The sequence below is a fragment of the Megalobrama amblycephala genome, linkage group LG13 (assembly GCF_018812025.1).
Source record: "Megalobrama amblycephala isolate DHTTF-2021 linkage group LG13, ASM1881202v1, whole genome shotgun sequence".
Classification (NCBI taxonomy): Eukaryota; Metazoa; Chordata; class Actinopteri; order Cypriniformes; family Xenocyprididae; genus Megalobrama; species Megalobrama amblycephala.
The window spans coordinates 3,662,449-3,681,292 of record NC_063056.1 but is presented as its reverse complement, the minus strand read 5'-3'; positions in this window follow the sequence as shown (position 1 = coordinate 3,681,292).

The window sequence follows — 18,844 nt, the reverse complement described above, 5'->3', positions numbered from 1 at the left end:
TGCAGCATAGACAATATAGCCATGCAATGCAAGAAAAGCCAGCGTAGGTTTTCCATTCCCAGTTGAAATGGGTCATTTACTGTGTGCAGCAAGCTGTTCTAGCCAGTCTGTGAATTAGTTGATGACCTTGAAGAGGGTCGACTTTTGGATGAGGTTCGCCTCGCAATCCAAATAGCTTTTGTCTAAAAAAAAAAACATTAAAGTTTTTGTTATTGCAAGTGTCGTAGAACCAACAGGTTTTCAGTTACAGTTACAGTACACTACAGAACCATTACTAAAACTGATAAAGCAGAAATGCAATAAAATCTGGTGACATTCTATTGATCACTTGCTCAGAATTAGGGGTTGCATGACTCATTACATGCACACTCGTGTCCTCAATGGCTTCAGACAGCGCCAGCTAGTGGTTGAAATAATCGATTACACAACTACCTGACTAATCTATGAAACTCAGGAGACAAAGCTTTTGTTTGTCTGTTGCATTGACCATATTTTAGTCTCTCCATGATTTTGCAATTTTGTGATTGCAAAAATGAAAGGAAAACATAAACTTGAGATGCACAATATCAGCTAATCATGATCCATTTATGACCAGTCAAACCGATCAAAATGTGTGCTGTTGTCCTGATCTTCACGTAAAAATGATAAAGAGTTAAAACGATGTTTCAAAGTTTATTCATTTAATGGTTTTACTAATTAATGTTACCAACTCACCCATAACATTAGTTTGTGCATAGTGTGTGAGAATGTATGACAGGTTTATTTAATTAATGCAAATCCTGTGATCTTGTGATGCTAAGCCAATAATTAACATGATGTCATTAAATATTGCAAAAAGTTATAGAAATCATGGCTGAGAGAGTATAGCTTGTGTAACCCCAGTGGGGCTGGGATATTGTATATATGAGCAATAGCACTAGTTATTAAAAAAAAAAAAAATAGGTCACCATTTACGCTGGTATGTGGGTTTTACAAATATTTAACGAATGAAAAGGATTTTAAAGAGCTTGTGACAAAACCTCCTAACTCCATTGGATCCTCAAACTGTCAATCAAACCTCATTAATCTGCCTCACCTTCTGAATGAAGTGCGCACGCAGTTTGGACATCTCCTCTGTGCAATGCAAAGGTAAATAAAGATCTGATGTTTGAAAAAAATTGTAAAGTGTTTTCTTTACTCAAAAAACCATATGTTTATAAAGTTTAATGTTTTACGTATTTGAAGAGCGGAGAAGAGTCTGATATGTCCCGTCTAGTTGTAGCCAATATGCTATATAAGGATGTAACGTAACGTTTATTATTATCAAATTTAATATAGCACAATTCGACTTGCTCTGGAACAAATAATAGATTAATAAGACCAAAGATTGCCCGTTCTATGTACTCAAATTGAATTATGTCTCATGTTTAACCACTATAAGAGCCAGCGGCAAATCCCCGAGGCACTGGACGAGATGAAGCTGTTCTCGGCGGTTACAGAAGCACTGAACGGCCGCTGACGCACTCGAGCTCGCATCTCCGAAAACGTCAAAACAAATTGTAAAATAGGCGCTGTTATTAAATATGAGTCACATATTTCAGGTCTAAACAACTACATTCTCGCCTAAAAAAACTATTAAAACTACAGTTCGTGGTACAATAAGTAGTATTTGTAAAAAATTACGGTTGATTTGATCGGCCGCCATGACGGTCACTTCAAGCGGAGTGATACAAACGGTGAAAAGGCAGTAGGAGTGCTGTTATCACTGAAATATCGCATGGCTATCAGCCAATCAGATTCGAGAACCAGACAGAACTGTTGTATAAATGTATATATATATATATATATATATATATATATTATATTATATTATATTATATTATATTATATTATATATTTTTTTGTTTTCAAATTATATATAGAGCACAAACTATGTTACCATTATTTGTTGCATTCTGACACAAGACCAAATTTTCCCATTATTTCTTAAAAAGACTACCTAACAAAAGAATGAAATCCATTTAACCTGAGCAAACTGCCACTGCCTTGCTGATTCATCATTTACAATGGAACTACTGTTTGATTTCACAGAAATTCAGGCAGGGCCGCTCATGTTACTACAGTGTGACTCAGACATAGTCTTGGTCATTTCTCACTTCCATGATTTCTTACATCCATCACATGGCAAACTGTGTTGTTTCTTTCTTTGCATTAGCAAATAGAAGAAAGCACTGGAATTTATTGTATACAGTAACCACTAAGAGCTGCTACTGAGACTTTTGTAAGACAGACAGCAGATTAAACATTCGTCATGGAAAGCCAAAGGGGCTCTGGTTTATTTGTTTTCATAACACTGTTTGCATAATTATATTACACTCGGTTTTATGTAATACATTTGTATTACATAAAAACCTTACTTTTTGTAATGTAGTTCTTCAGTACTTGTAGAATATACACCGATGGGCCAAAAAATGATGAGAACCTGCTTAATATGCAAGCAACTGCAGGGCCTAAACCATTCGTATGTTTCAAAGGAAGATATATTTGAGTGTCGTCTGCATAACAATGGTAACTTATACCATACTTCTCAAAGATAGAATCAAGTGAAAGCATATATAGAGAGAATACTATGGGAGCTAGAATAGAGCCTTGGGGGACACCACAGGTCAGAGGGACAGAACCAGAGTGAAACTGCCCAACATTGACTGAAAAACTCTTGTTTGTAAGATTGGAAACAACTTATGCCCACCACCTGTTCTAAGTGGGACAAAAGAACATTGGTCTACAGCAGGGGTGTCAAACATACGGCCCACAAAGGTGTCCTATCCGGCCCGGGGGATGATTTGAATTATAATAATAAAAAAAAAAAATAGAGATACAGTAGTGCACTGGTCATAAATCCAAACTTTTTTAGTTTTATTTTGGTCAGTCTTTATTCCGGGCTTTGTAATAATTTCCCAAAATTTAATTTGTGTGGAAATATTTATGTTGTACGTTAACACAGGCACATGCTGAATATGGACACAAAGAGGAGAACACACACCCAGCAGGCTGTTTTTGCTGTTAATCTTGACATTATACAATAATTTAAATTAAAAACAACTGCTCATGCGCATAACAACTTTGTTGGGAATGTGATAAAAATGCAGTGTTTGCCTCTAACATCAAAGAGCTACACATATTTTTTGAACAAATAAACAACAAATAAATTTGCTTTAAAAAAAAAAAAAAAAAAAAAAAAAAATTTGCAACCAGTATCAGAATTGGCCAATTTGTTTCTAAAAAAATTGGAATTGACCATGAAAAATAAAAATAGGTGCATCACTAATAAAAAAAATATTTAAAAAAGCATTATTTGAAAAATATAACAGTTTTTTGGTTGTAAAAACATGCAGTTTTAAGGAGCAGTGTACTAGTTTTCTTGCTAATTTATATGGTTAATATTAATGCAACTATCAGCGCATAACTATTTTTTTTTTATTTTTTTTATATTAATTCGGCCAGCACATGTTTATTTTTTTCCAATCCGGCCCTCAACCTAAAATGAGTTTGACACCCCTGGTCTACAGTATCAAAGGCGGTGCTCAAGTCTAAAAGTACCAGTTCGACAGAATATCCTGTAGGCTGTGAGGTGGAGCCGCCGTGGAACTTGTGTGTCCGGAACATCCCACAGATGCTCAATTGGATTGACATCTGGGGAATTTGGAGGCCAAATCAACACCTTGAACTCTTCATCATGTTCCTCAAACCATTCCTGATCAGTGTGTGCGGCGTGTTGAAGGGCTGTGCAGTCTCTAGCTGTCACGTGTCAAACATATTTTTTGGAACATAAATATATTCAAAATAATAATATACTGTTAATAACTATTTTTTAGAATAAAAAAACAACAACATTTTTATTGAATAACATAACAGAGTTCTTGAAACGTTTTTAGCTTATTTGACTACAACAGCAGGGCAGTGTTTTGGCTATAACAACAACCTGATATTGTACAGAACCTCCATAAGCAGTTCATATACATGAATGATGAGAAGCCATTACCACGCATCTCTCCTCTATTCCCAGCATGCATTTGGACTAGGACAGAACAATAGGAAAGGTTTACAATTAAATTGCCAGTAGCAGTCTGCTGAGATGGATGAATGCTGTGTGTGGTCTTTGTAGAGAAAGATAACATTTATTGACAGTCATTAGAAGTGACAACTCTTCCTCAATTCAGATGCTAAAAGAACAGATGAAATAAAGGAATGGAAAGAGTTGGAGCATATCTCATTTTCTGCTATATAATGTGCGTGGCTTCGGGCAACATCACATTACTGTGTTCACCTAAAGTAATTTATTGATTCTGAAGACTACTCAGTTAAGAAAACAGCCTAAACTACCAAGAGGGCTGTAATTCTTTCAATTTATCAGGCCTCTGAATTCAATATCCAGCGTAGCTTCCTCTCTTTTGATGTACAGAGCATGTTGAAGCTACGTAACATTAGCGTCTCTCGGCAAGCATCGCAATCATCCGCCACCTTTTTATGTGCATGTCTTATTTGTCATCGTCATTTATTGATGTCTCTTAAATGGCAGTCGTTTCAAGCGGATCAAAGAGCAGCCTAAACATTTGCACTTCACGTGGAGTCGTTTTCTTTTTGCGTGGAAAAGAACATCATTTCTCATCTCTCTTTTCAACAGAGGTGGTTTTGAGCACAAACACTTTCATTAGAAATTGAAGAATTGAGTTGGATGTATTTTTTGATCACCAGAACAAAAGCTTAAAAAGGTTAACTGCACGTATGGTTAATTCACAGGTTTTAAATTCAGCGCCGACACGAATCTTTCATATTTGTAATTCAGGTAATACAGTAAAAATAAATTTACTTGTAAATTTCACAAAAAACTACAAAGAACAGCAAGTAACACATTAAATTAAACTTAATTCCCTTACAAGGGAACTCGCGCTGCGTCGAAACGCTGTGGGAACGCCTCTGCGTGATTGCGTCATGAAGCACATGTGAAATCAGTCCAATGGCGTGATGAAACATCATAGGCGGGTGACGTTATGACCAGGAAACTATAAAGCACACCTGAACCAAACAGAGGTCACATTTACATCAGGGGCGCTTCCTCCAAGGAGGCAAGGGAGGCAGCGCCTCCTCAAAAAAAATAGGATGAGAAAATAATCCATATTACATATAAAACATATTTGGTTTCTTTTTGTCTTTTTTGGTCCGTAGTAATGATTCACTGAGTTCCTTCAGTGTATTTAATAAATGTGTTGTTTCAGTTTTACTCCAGTTTGATTTTGCTGCTGCCATTGTGCATTCTGATGACCCCTGACCTCTTGACATGATGACGTAGACGCAAAGTACTCGGTTTAATGCGTTTACATGACAGAGTTTTTAATTTATAGAAAGGTTTATCCCACCCCTCTCAATCCAATTACAATTTCATTCAGTTTGGGCATTTTTATACCAATTGAGGAGTTTATATGGAGCATTTTCATTCAGATTGGACATTTAAACCAATTACAATGCTCCATGTAAATGCACCTAGTGTCAGCTTCTGTGTCTTTAGCAAGGTACAACAAGCTCTGAGGAGTTGGATGTTGTTAGTATCGATCCTGGTGATGGTCAGGATTTGCCACCTCACACTCAGGCTTATGAGGAGTTATTAGAGGTTGTGACTCACGCCATAGTCAGATTGAACATTAACTGGCCGGCCGAGAAACGGTATCTTGATACCTCCGTACTGAGGTGTCAAGATCGTGGAGGAAGCCAGTTTCATATTGTGTGTTCAGTCCCCATACATTGAATTATTCAAACATCGTGACAGTAACAGAAACAAGATTATTTTTCTTACCCCATTGGCAGATAATTTTGCTTGTTGCAAAACTTTTTGATTTTATTTTCCAGAAAACAAGACAAAAAATGTCTTATGTCATTTTACTTATCTAGTAAAAACATCTTGATTTAAGAATCCTTAAATATTTTGAATAAACATGACAAAATACTAAAAAAGAAAAGAGAAACATAAAAATGTAGACTTTTCTGATCAGTCTTTAGATTGAAGAAACAGTGATAATATCAAAATATAATTTTTTTATTTTAATTTTTTGAATATTTTATTATGCATTATCTTTACCTATTTGGTAACACTTTACCTAAAGCCTTTATGCATTATAAAAGTATTTTAATGCATTAATTATGCCTTGTAATGCACCTTATAATGCATTGTATGGTGTCATGAATAATTATATCCACAGTTTTAATACATTATAATACTTCTATTATGCCTTTACAAAGTATAACACATTAAAACACATGACAAACAACCAATTTCAGATGTAACAAGAAATCTGGGAAACACTTTATTTTAAGGGTCCAGAATAATGCATTAGTTAAGCATTAATTAATGATTAACTTGTTCACAATTAAGCATTAGTTAAGAATGAACACACTAGTAATTAATGATTAACTTTACATTGTAAGTGTCAGAATTATGCATTAGTTAAGCATAAATAAACTAGTAATTAATGATTTACTTGTTCACAATTATGCATTAGTTAAGAATGGACACAATAGTAATTAATGATTAACTGAATGTACAGTAAATGCCAGTTTCATATTGTGTGTTTAGTCCCCATACATTGAATTATTCAAACATCGTGACATTAAGAAACAAGATTTCAAACAGAAACAAGATTATTTTTCTTACCCCATTGGCAGATAATTTTGCTTGTTTTAAGCAAAAGATTTTGATTTTATTTTCCAGAAAACAAGACAAAAAATTTCTTATGTCATTTTACTTATCTAGTAAAAACATCTTGATTTAAGAATTCTTAAATATTTAGAATAAACAAGACAAAATACTAAATAAGAAAAGCATTTTTGCAGTGTAGAGTTTCCTTGGTTACCTCTGTAAACAAAGCAGCACCAGCGCTGCACTTATATAAACACTACTTTAATAGGCGTCATACTGAAGTAAGATTAGGGGCCGTTCGCATATCACGTCTAAAAACGAGTGGAAAGCGTGTCCGCACTGCTTTCTTCTTCTTTCCATAGCACTTGCGCTCCCGTGGCGTTTGCTATGCATCCATGAACTGCGCTCTCCACGAGGAGTAGGAAGTTTCAGCAAAGTATAAATTGATTTCTAGCCCTTGCATTAGCTTTACTACTAGATATATTTATGGAGATGAGCTATAAAAACCACCCTGTACAGCTATGATCAGCTGTTTGGCTGAGATTTCGATGTTTTGTTACCGAAAGGCCAAATCTGATTGGTTGGTTCTTATCACATGACCTGCGGTGCGCTTGCGGCATTCTGAAAAGTTGAGAAGTTTTCATCTTTCAGCCTAGAAAACACACTGCATGCGTGTCACGACCACGTCGCTTCCATTATGAGCGTGCCTGCCGCGCGGCTACATTTGAAATAACTGACTGCGTAAAAGACACAATATGTGAACGGCCCCTAAAAGAAAATGTTGGGAACCACTGACATAGACGACTGGCTGATTCTGGCTCAGTTGAGAGAGTTGGTGGTTCAGCATCGAGATGCTGTTCTCGCCCACATGAGGATGTTGGGGTTGAGGCTAAATGCCAAAAAGAGTGTATTATCTCCAGCTCAGAGAACCTCTTTTCTGGACGTCACGGGGTGCTCTTGTCCTAGTGTGCTCTGGTTTCACACAGACAGACACTTTGTACTATGGCGGTGTGGGTATTGCGTTTCCACAGCACTTTGACGCAGTGCAAGTTCCCTTGAAAGGGAACATCTCAGGTTAGTTATGTAACCATGGTTCCCTGAGAGGGAATGAGACGATGTGTTGCTTTGCCATACTCCCAGCATGCCTGTGACCGACTTGCCTTAGCCTATCAGTAGCTAACACTGTTTGGTTCAGGTGTGCTTCATAGTTTGTGCTTCACGATGCAATCACACATAGGCGTTCCCACAGCGCTTTAACGCAGCGTCTCGTTCCCTCTCAGGGAACCATAGTTACATACGTAACCTGAGACATTTTGAAGTATAGAAAAACTGAAACAGTAGTTTCTTGAAAAATGTATTAAAATAATCTGAATTATTCAAAATAAGTTGTGATATTGATACATTATAGAATAATTAAATAAATAAGAAGTTGACTCAAGTGCAAGTCTGTAAGGTAGGCAAAAGTGTTTATTTATTCATTATGGTTTATTTCCTGTCGCCCGTGCAGACTCATTTATTGCCTGCAAAGATACCTCAATAGTCCAAAAATGTATGCACCTCATGATGGAAATAAATGTTATGATGATATTTCCATCAAGATCTGCATTTATTTTTGGTCAAGATTTTGTATTGACAATGCAAGAGGTGATCACTCTGTAAAGTCTCCTCCAGCACATCCCAAAGTGTATATTATTTATTTATATACACCATTTAAACCACCCCCACCCCCGTTCAACACCCCCAAACCAATCTTCCTGTGCACCTGGTACTTTTATTTGCATAAACCCAAAGAGAAACATAAAAATGTAGACTTTTCTGATCAATCTTTAGATTGAAGAAACGGTGATAATATCAAAATAATTTTTTGATTTTGATTTTTTTTTTTTTTGAATATTTTATTATTCATTATTTTTACCTATTTGGTAACACTTTACCTAAAGCCTTTATGCATTATAAAAGTATTTTACTGCATTAATTATGCCTTGTAATGCACCTTATAATGCATTGTATGGTGTCATGGATAATTATATCCACAGTTTTAATACATTATAATACTTCTATTATGCCTTTACAAAGTATAATGCACTAAAACACATGACAAACAACCAATTTCAGATGTAACAAGAAATCTGCAAATATTATAATGCATATAAACTTTGGTTACAATTATTTAAGAAAAGATATAATGCATTATAATGTACATTATGGATACCTTTATAAAGCATAAAGGCTTTAAGTAAAGTAAAGTGTCCGACAGAGTCGTATTCAAAATCCACTTGGCTACAAAGGATAGCGTCTGGATAGCGTGTTGCAGTATGCTTTCTATGGCGTTATAGGTGGTTGCTATTGGTACGTGCTGAGGTGTTGCAAGGTTGGTTTGTTTAAGTCCCACAAATGTGAGCAAAGGTGATTCTTGCAAACCCCACTAACAAAAAAATGACCATTTATGATGGGCAGACAAGCTCACTGTGATTAAAGCAGCTTTGCAAGTTGAACGAGGCTCCGTCTCTTACCTGGCTGTGTCTGTGTGGCAATGCAATGTTTCAATTACAGATTACACCAAAAAGGGCATTTGAGCGGCGAGACTAACGCGCCAGTCTAACATTGTCCAATTAAAAAGGAGAATTACTCTATTATTGCTTTGATAGATCATCTGCTCCTGAAAACTGCAAGCTTCTCGCTGGTTAAAGGTGGTGGTCTGTCAGGCGTGAAATCAATACAAGGCACATATCATAATTCATGCATCCCTGTGGTCTGAATAATAATTGTTTTAGCCATCACATTGCAAATATTTTCTTTTCTTCTAAAGGTGAAAAGGCTGTATACCGTATGCTGCGCAAACTTTGGGCCTCCAGTATATAATTGACACTCACTATGAAGCATGGGATTTTCACGCATTTCCACAAAATTATATGTATTTGAAAAGCGTCTGCCCTTTGTCTGAATGGTTATGAGTGTCGAATGAGAGCTACTGCATGCAGGAAATAGCGCATGCTTTTCACTGGCTAGTGTGAACTTGAACTTTGGTACCAGTGCTGCTTTGAAACTCAGTCTAAATGAAGAGCTCTGTGAAACGTGGCCTTGGGGGGCGATGGGGGTCTGGCTTTGACCCAGTTAAATCCTCGTGGACGGTGGGCACCCAACACGCTGAAGAAGTGCTGGAATACATTAATACCAATGCAGCACTCTCTGACCCAACTCGTAAATCAATAGAAAATACAAATGTGTGGAGACACATATGAACAGGGCAAAGCTTCATTTAACCTCTTCTGCTACTGCCGTTAAGAGTAGAGTTGAGAGTAAATGCGCATAATGATGGTGTTACCGCCCACCTGCTCTTCCTGGCTGCGAATATTGTGTGGCTAATTATTCAGGGCTGAAAAATCATCAAGAGTACTAAAGGCTGGCAAACGCGAAGAGCTCTGATAAGTCCACGTGACTTAATGGAAATGATTTCTGCATAAGTTCTGCCATCATTTACACACATGCATGTTGTTCCAAATCCATATGATTTTTTCTTCTTCCGTGGAACACAAATGAGAGTTGTATTGCAAGTCTTCTGAAGGCGTGATCCTTAGAAGTCCAAGGCATGAATTTCAGTGAATTTCTGCCAAAAAAATAAATAAAAATTTTTTTTGGCAAAAAGTCCACCATCAATATTGCAGTGATGCAGAAAGCACATCTCACACAATAATATTGTAAATATTATTTTAAACAATAAAAGTAAATTATTTCATTATTTAAAAACCAGTTATTTAGGTGTTCAGTGGTTCATAAGATCATTTAGAAAGTGATTAATAAACTATTTAAATGTACATTTATACATCTTATTATTTAGACATATAGTAATAGTTACTCAGTGTGTTAATAAATGCTTTATTAACACATATTCCTACTGTAATTGATGATTAATTCAGGAAGTTAAAAAAAACATTTAGTAGTTGTCAGTTAACTATTTTTGTCAGTTCATCTAAAGAGAGGACTATTTATGCCTTATAAAGCTTTTACTCATGTCATGATCACCAGTCGGAGTGCCCTATTTCGCCACCAGAGGGCACTCCAACACGGACTATTATTCACCTCACTTGGACTTCAATTCCCATAACCCACTTCCCGGACTCATTATCCCATTCATTGCACCCAGCTGTTTTGTGTTTCATCATTAGTGTCTGTCTATTTATACCTGGTTTGTTTCTGCTTTTGTTATGGTGTTTTCATGGATGTTACTGGTTTCTCCGTTTTGGTTTTCTTTGTGTTTTTCTTGTTTTTTGTATGGACTGTTTCTGTGGATTTTGACCCTTGCCTGTTCGTGGATTACGTTTCTGTATTTCCACATTAAAAGCTGCACATGGATCTTACCTTCTCGTCTCTGTGAGTTACGTGACAACTCAGTTATCTTCTAAACAGAAAAGGTAACAAACACAACACAGAGTGATACAGAACATAAAAATATATATTTCAAGGTGCAAAAAATGAAACTGTATAACTGTACACTTGATAAAACATGAAAAATAAACCTCTGCAATGTCATAGAAAATAGAAATTCCTGCATGTGCACCTCCAGAAAATAACTGCAGCAAAATGAAACTAAGCCTTTGCAATCTGATATAAAAATACATTTCTGTAAAGTGTAAACATTGCTGAATAAAAATTACCAGTGCCAACACTGGATTACAAGAGTGACAAAATACAACAAATAAAAACGGACGGAGAGTTTGCTTTCTGAGCACCTGCAGAGATTGAGTGGAACGAGCTGGCAAAGAAACACGGTGCATTTGGCAGATTGATCATGACATTTCAAGAAAGCACAAGTGGTCATGTTCAGTCACTGTAATTAGTGTAAGAGCACTGAGATGGCAAGAATTTATATAAAATGTACATTTCATATATTGTTTGATCATTTATTGAGTATATTTGTTGTTCTAGCTCAGCTAATTTTGAGTCTTCAGTTTGAAATGTAGAATTTATTTGGATTTTATGTGGAATTTTGGCACTTCTATATATTTGTGACTCACTGTTTGCACTGAATTTTCACTCAGCCATGAAACTGAAACAAGAAACCCTTCTTAATATACCAAAATATTTTGCTTATTTACTTTATTTTGTTGCTTTTTGTTAGTTTTATTTTTTTGGCATATGTTCATTTTGTTGCTTATTTTTTATTTATATTCACTTTTTGTCTGCTTATTTTGTTCTTTTTCATGCATTTTGTTGCTTACATTTTTTTTTTACTTGTATTCACTTTCTTATTGTGTTGCTTTTTGTTCATTTTGTTGCTTGTTTAGTTCCTTTTTTATTTTTCTATGACATTGCAGAGGTTTATTTTCATGTTAAATCAAGTCTACAGTTATACAGTTTAATTTTTTGCATCTTGAAATAAATAAATATTTCTATGTTCTGTATTACTCTGTGTTGTGATTGTTTCGTTTTTCTGTTCAGAAGATAACTGAGTCTTTAAATCTTCTTTGTAAAAAGCTTTAAGAGGCATAAATAGTCCACACTAGATGAGCTCTGAATTAATCATGAATTACAGTAGGAATGTGTTAATAAAGCATTTATTAACACTGAGTAACTCTTACTATATGTATAAATAATATGTATAAACGTATGTTTAAATTGGTAGTAATAATTTACTTGAACTTTCTAAATGATCTTATGAACAGCTGACAACTCTTAAATAACTGGTTTGTAAATAATGTAATAATTTAGAAATTATAAATTAATCCCTAATAAAGTATGAAAATACAATTATTATAAATAAAGAACAAGGTGCATTTACAAGCTGTATTTATAAACTTACTAATGCTTTATAAATGATGAATTAGCTATTTACTAATGCTTAACTAATGATTCATAGTGTGCAGTTATTATAACGTGTTACCCACTTTATTTTAGAGTTCATTTCTTACTATTAACTAGTTGCTTATTAGCTTCCATATTAGTATATTGGATATGTATTAGTACTCATAAAGCACATACTGTATTCATCCTTGTCCAGTGTCTACGCTATTTCAGAAGTTATGACCGATAAAAAAAAATTGTTGTACTAGTTTAAACTAGAGTTGTGAGTATTTTTTTTTTTTTTGTCCTCTTCCCTTTTGTTTGTTGTGCCATATTCTGAAATAACAGCCTGGGCCAGTGCTGCCAACTTGTGGACCAAATGATTGGTGCCACATAATCCAAGGTGCATACTTGAGCTGAACATAGAGTGCACAAAATCTGTCTGAATCTGACGTCACGTGCACTATATGCTTACCCTGACATACTCAGTACATTTTCACTTAAATGCAGTTGTCACTCCTGAAACTTTGCAGTAGTTTTGTGGCTTTATAGTGATTTTATGTCCTTGATTGATGGTATAATTCATTTGCTTTAGGCCAAAGAGCAGCTCAAAGATTCTGCTAGTCAAATTGCAATCTAAAACACTGTTTCACTGTAGTACCTTTTACACTGTTAAAAATAAAAGTTCTTTTTTGGCATCGATTACTCCATTCAGAGCCTATAACATCCATGGAATCTTTCTATTGCACAAAAAGGTTCTTTATCATAAAAACAGGATCTTCAGATTAATAAATATTCTATATGGTTCTTTTAAGAACTGTTCACTGAAAGGTTCTTCTATGGCATCTCTGTGAAAAAAGCCCTTTTGGAATCTTTATTTGCAAGAGTGTAGATTGCGATTTGACACATCTATATTATCACGGTTAAATTATCATCATATTGTTCTTGATAATTTAGAGTAATTCTCATATTGTAATGTGACGAGGTCTGCAGACATAAAACAAACACAACAGCAATTATCAGAATGAAGAAGAACAATAAACACAGAGAAATGCAATGGCGACCAAAGACAAGACTTCACAAAGAACAAAGGGAACTATAAATAGACAAACGTAATGTGTGTGACACTGTGATGACATTTAATTGTGATGAAAAGTCTGGTGACAGTGACCTGATCACATTGATGTTGTGGAAATGACACAGATGGATTGGTTTTTGAATGCACTGATTTATCAGGGTTGTGACTTTGACAGTTGGTCGTCTGTCACATATCCTGCAAGCTTATTTCAGTATCGTGGATAACATTTTGCCTGAATTTAGCTTCAATTAATGGTTCCAGCAGGACTGGGCTTTGTTAGGAGGTTTTTTAGATGATAAATAGATTAATTCTTGTCATTGCATCTGTGATTCTTGCTTCACAGGTTTTGCCAGCTGTAAATCTGTTTCTGTGTTATTCTGTCTGTTGCATCTGGCAGTTCATGACAAACTGCAACAATTACTGCTAATCACTGGAACCTCATCAGTAATATTTTATGGCTTTACGTTTCCTTTCTCAAAAGGTCAGACAGGTCTTTCTCATCTACTCCACCATAATGGATCATATTAAACAACTGAATGTAAATTGCATCAAGCCTTTTCTACGTGTGCCGGTTACAGTGCTGCAGTTCATAACACAGGCAGAGTCTCGCGTGAGCTTTTTGCTACCGCTGCCAAAAGTTGGTGAAATGAGAAAACATACCAGCATTAAAGATTTGGTAACACTTTAGAATAACTCACGCTATGAAGCATTAGTTAAGCATTAGTAAATAGTTAATTCATCATTTATAAAACATTAATAGACATTAGTAAGCCATTTATAAATACAGCTATAAATGCTTTGTTCTTGATTTAAAAGGATATCTATAATGAGTTTAATAATTGTATTTTCATACTTTATTAATGATCAATTTATCATTTCTAAATTATGTATTACATTATTCACAAACCAGTAATTTAAAAGTTGTCAGTGGTTCATAAGCTCATTTTGGAAGTGTATAAAATATTTAAATGTACATTTATGCATCTTATTATTTAGACATATAGTATTAGTCAGTGTGTTAATAAACGCTTTATTAACATATTCCTAGTGTCAAAACTACCTCAGTACTAACTTTAAAACATTAGAGAACAGCAGTGCAGAAGATCACTGAACCTTTAAATCTCATTTATAAAAGCTTTATAAAGCATAAATAGTCCTCACTTTAGATGAGCTCACAAAAATAGTTAACTGACCACTTCTAAATGTTTTATAACTACCTGAATTAATCATGAATTGCAGTAGGAATATGTGTTAATAAAACATTTACTAACACACTAAGTAACTATTACTATGTGTCTAAATAATAAGATGTATAAATGAATGTTTAAATAGTTTATTAATCATTTACTTACACTTACTAAATGAACTACTGACAACTCCTAAATAACTGGTTTGTAAATAATGTAATACTTAATTTAGAAATGATAAATTGATTATTAATAAAGTATGAAAATACAATTATTAAACACATTATAGATATGCTTATAAATCAAGAACAAAGCAATTATAGCTGTATTTATAAACTACTTACTAATGTCTATTAATGCTTTATAAGTGATGAAATAACTATTAACTAATGCTTAACTAATGCTTCATAGTGTGCAGTTATTATAAAGTGTTACCAAAGATTTTTATACCAGCCAAAGTATTTTGTATATTCTTTGGTAAAAATTCAGGGTAACACTTTACTTGAAGGGGTGTGCATAAGACTGACATGACACCTTCATAATCATGACATGACACGTGTCATGAATATGAAGGAGGTTTTATGAATGTTTATGACAACTGTCCGTTAAAGTGTCATTCGCTCAATTATGTCATTTTTAATGCAAAGATGACATTGTTTGAGATGTCCGAGTTATGACAACTTGACATAAACCAACACATCATAACCTGTCAGTGTCTTTGTCATGACAACTTGACATCATTTAGCTTTATGGGTTAACATTACATTAAACTGTCATGTGGTTGGTTTTGACATGAGGCCATTATAATAGTGTCATAAATATGTATCTTGAGCTCAAGTACAGTGGTACAAATTGAACTTGTCATTAAAATGTCATTAAGTGACAATACTCTGACAAATAATTTTATAATAGCGCCATGACTATTTTTCATTTCATGTTTTTTTTTTATTTTTTTTTTTTTTTTTTTTTTAAGTTTCCTCCAACAGAAGGTCAGATACTAGACAATTTCAAATTTCGTTAAAAAGATGACACTGTTATAAAATAATGGTAACACTTTATTTTAGGGTCTTTTAACTAGTTGCTTATTACTATTAGCATTCATATGGCTAAAATATTGGCTGTTTATTAGTACTTATTAAGCACATATTAATGCCTTATTCTGCATGATCTTATTCTACATTCTTAATCCTACCCAATACCTAAACTTAACAATTAACTATAATAAGCAGTAAATTAAGAGTTTATTGAGGGAAAAGTCATAGTTAATCGTTTATATATGTGTTCCCTATACTGAAGTGTTACCAAAATGATGTAATGTAATGTTAACCCATAAAGCTAAGTAGTTTTTTTAAGTTTGATAATTAATCGGTTATGTCATGTTTATGACAGGTTATGATGTTTTGCTAATGTCAAGTTGTCATGACAAAGACACTGACAGGTTATGATGTGTTGGTTTATGTCAAGTTGTCGTAACAAAGACATCTCAAACAATGTCATCTTTGCATTAAAAATGACATAATGACATAAACTGCGAATGACATTTAATGACAGTTGTCATAAACATGCATAAAACCTCCTTCATATTCATGACACGTGTCATGTCATGATTATGAAGGTGTCACGTCAGTCTTATGCACACCCCTTCAAGTAAAGTGTTACCAAATTCAGTTTTAGTCATGGCAACTCACGTAATTAAAATGTATCATGTTAGTAGGTTTGGTCATGGTGGACTGGATCAGCTTACACTGCTAATGCAAAGTAAGTCTGAAGATTTGCTGCTAAGTACTTACACAGAGACATGCTGTTGTGGCTGCGCAAATAGACATACAAAAGATCCCACCAACAAAGCTGCCTGAACACAAAACTCAACCCAATAATGCAGATGTAACCCCCTAAGACGGTTACTGCTGCTTCTGCAAAGATCCATGTTAATCGTGTGTACGCGAGCCATGTTTGCCAGGACCAGCTTCGCTGTAATGCTAATCGACTGACTTGTTACAGTGGATAAAATAGTCTACACACCCTGGTTAAAGGATTAGTTCACTTCTGAATGAAAATTTCCTGATAATTTACTCACCCATATGTCATCTAAGATGTTTGTCTTTCTTTCTTCAGTGGAAAAGAAATTAAGGTTTTTGAGGAAATCATTCCAGGATTTTTCTCCATATAGTGGACTTCACTGGAGTTCAACGGGTTGAAGGTCAAAATTACAGTTTCATTGCAGCTTCAAAGAGCTCTACATGATCCCAGATGAGTAATAAGAGTCTTATCTAGAGAAACCAAAAATAAAAAAATAAAAATGCATATACTTTTTAACCACAAATGCTCGTCTTGCACTGCTCTGCAATGCGCCATGCATTACGTTGAAAGGTCAAATGTGACATAGGCAAAAGTATCGCGGTAGTGCAAAAAACTCCATCTCATTCTCTCCTCCAACTTCAAAATCGTCCAACATCGTTGTTTTATCCTTTTTTTTTTTTTTTTTTTTTTTTTTGGTAAAGGCCGTTTAACTTAGTATTTGCATGTTCGCTTTGTAAACACCATCTACGTCATGCGTGACCTTTCCAACATGATTATGTAATGTGTGGCGCATCTCAGAGCAGTGCAAGACGAGCATTTGTGGTTAAAAAGTATATACATTTTTTATTTTTTTTTAAGAAAATGACAGATCATTTCGCTATAAGACTCTTATTCCTCGTCTGGGATCATGTAGAGCACTTTGAAGCTGCACTGAAACTTGGACCTTCAACTCGTTGAACCCCAGTGAAGTCCACTATATGGAGAAAAATCCTGGAATGATTTCCTCAAAAACCTTCATTTCTTTTCGACTGAAGAAAGAAACACATAAACATCTTGGATGACATGGGGGTGAGTAAATTATCAGGAAATATTCATTCTCAAGTGAACTAATCCTTTAAAACAGTTGGTAAAAATGAAACAAAAATAAATCATATCAGAACTTTTGCACATTTAATGTAAAAATTAAAACCTGTGTAATGCTGCTGAAAACCAATGTGACACATTTCAGAAAATAAATAAATAAATAAAATACTTGTAATAACTAATTGCATAAGTGTTCACCCCTGAACTAATACTTAGCTGCATTCATTGATTTCATTACAGCACTCAGTCTGTTTGGACAGGAGTCTGTCATCTTGACTTTGGAATATTTTCCCACTCTTCTTTTTAAACACGTTCCAGATGTGTTAAATTGTGAGGGCGTCTCCTGTGCTTGTCTCTCTTCTTTAGGATTCAGGTCTGGACTCTGGCTGGTTCATTCCAAAACATTCATCTTTCTTTGCAGAAGTCATTCTTTTGTTGATTTACATGTGTGTTTCAGATCATTGTCATGCTGAAAGGTGAAAGTTCTCCTCATTTTCAGCTTTCTAGCAGAGGCCAGAAGGTTCTGTGCTAAAATCGACTGCTACTTGGAGATACTCATGATTCACTGAAGCCCTGAAGAACAGCAGCCGAACGTGTGATGCTGCCATGTTTCACTGTGGGTATGCTGTTCTTCTGCTGATGTGCCAAACATACCTTTTAAAAATTTGGCCAAAATTTCAATCTTGATCTCATCAGACCATAACAGTTTTTTCCACATGGTTTTGGGAGACTGGATATGTTTTTTTTTTTTTTTTTTTTTTTTTGTAAAGTTTAGCCGGGTTTAGATGTTTTGTTTAGTTCAGAAACGGCTTGTGTCTCACAGCCCAGACAGATGGAGAATACTGGAGATGGTTCGTCACATGTAGAATCAACCAGTCCTTTCCAGAAAGAGCCACAGCTCTGTTAATGTCGCTGTCGGCCTCCAGACAGCCAATTTTCTATTTGTCTTCTCATCAATTTTGGGGGGACACCATGTTCTTGATAAAGTCACTGTGTGCTATACTTTCTCCACTTGTTGATGACTATCTTCACTGTGTTCCATGCTATATCTAATGCCTTGGAAATGATTTTGTAGCCCTCAGCAATACCTATTAACAATGAGATCCAGTTGATGCTTCATGGCTCTTCTAGTAGCAGCAACCAAAAAGATGTCAGAAAAATCTTATGAAAACAGCTGATATTTATTTGGAGTTAACCAGAGTCACTTCAGGTGAAGTCAGGTGTGCACTATTTCACATGAGCTTG